A 1,483-nucleotide genomic window follows, 5' to 3' on the forward strand; every position below is an offset into this window, starting at 1 on the left:
TCTCAGCCTCCCAAAGTGCTGAGATTACAGGTGTGAGCCACCACCCCCAGCCAGAGAGACAACCATAAATCACCCGTGAGTTTTCACGTCCCCCAGTTTCTATCCATGTGCAGATATCGCTTTTCCATGGTTAAAATCATAGCATAGACACTATATTGTATTGTTTTCCTCAACTGTTATAAAAATTTTCAAACATAGAGAAAAGCTGAAATATATAGCACTACTTAGAGCCTACAATTGTAAACATTTTGCCATATTTGCTGTCTCTCCCTGAATGTTTATGTGTGTATATGATTTTATCTTTTGTTGAACCATTAAACAATAGTTTACAGGCATTATGGCCTTCACTCCTAAATTATTCAGAATGCATCACCTCACAATAAGGACATTCTCTCAAGGAGTGCAGTATCATTATTACACTATAAAATTACCAATAATTCACAAAGATCACCTATATCCAATCCATATTAAAATGTCTTCAATTGTCAACAAATAAACAGTAAAATCAGCTTAAAAGACATATCAGGATCCAAGCAAGATTGATTGGATCAATCACTACATTGGATCACTACAACCCGCCAATTTCTGTATTTTTAGTACAGACAGGGTTTCATCATATTGGCCAGCTGGTCTCCAACTCTTCACTGTGATCCGCCCGCCTCGGCCTCCCAATATGTGGGATTCCAGGCGTGAGCCACCGCGCCTGGCCCACTTATATGTTTCATGGCATCCCACTTATGAAGAGATCAGGCTCCCTATTTTATGTAACGTGGGACTGAATCTTCCTGTTAATCTCCTCTGCTTAGCGTAGGGTCTAGCAAGAGCAGACTCTCTGTAGGTGTTTGTTGAACAAATGAAAGCAATGATAATGGTTATTAGTAACAATCCCAGTAGCCAATTTTTATTGACTGTTCTCTTGGCCAGTGTGCTCACATTAATCTAATTTGAACTTCACAGAAATCTTACGCTTTACGACATATTTGTCTTATTCACAGGTGAGGAGACCAACGCTTAGTGAAGTGAAGTCGCTTGTCTGAAATCACAGCTAGAAAAGGGGCCAAAACCCGAGGGTGGGCCCACTGGCTGGAAAACGGTGCAGTCAGGCAGGGGCGCCTGCTTCTCAATAATGAATGGACCAACGACCCCCAAGGCTGGTTTGCCGTGCACACGCACGCACGTGTGCAACACGTAGCACTTGCTGAGTGCTTGCTACTTGCCAGGCCTCATGTCAAGCACTTTGCGCGTGCTTTTATGCCCTACGTTTTGTTTCTGTTTTCCTTTTTTCCCCTAATGCCTAGCAAAAGGCGTGGCCCAGGCGCCCAGGCAGGACTTGGGGAGTGAATGAAGAGTGAACGAATGAATGAATGGGCGGCAATGGGATCTTCATAAACCTGACCCTCCTCGGAGATCTAATGCGAACACTGCCGAGGCCTGGGGGCGGGGACGCCGAGGGCGGCTCGTGGGCCCCAGGCCGACCAAAGGC

This window comes from Mandrillus leucophaeus, unplaced genomic scaffold, assembly GCF_000951045.1.
Source record: "Mandrillus leucophaeus isolate KB7577 unplaced genomic scaffold, Mleu.le_1.0 Scaffold10, whole genome shotgun sequence".
NCBI classification, from domain to species: domain Eukaryota; kingdom Metazoa; phylum Chordata; class Mammalia; order Primates; family Cercopithecidae; genus Mandrillus; species Mandrillus leucophaeus.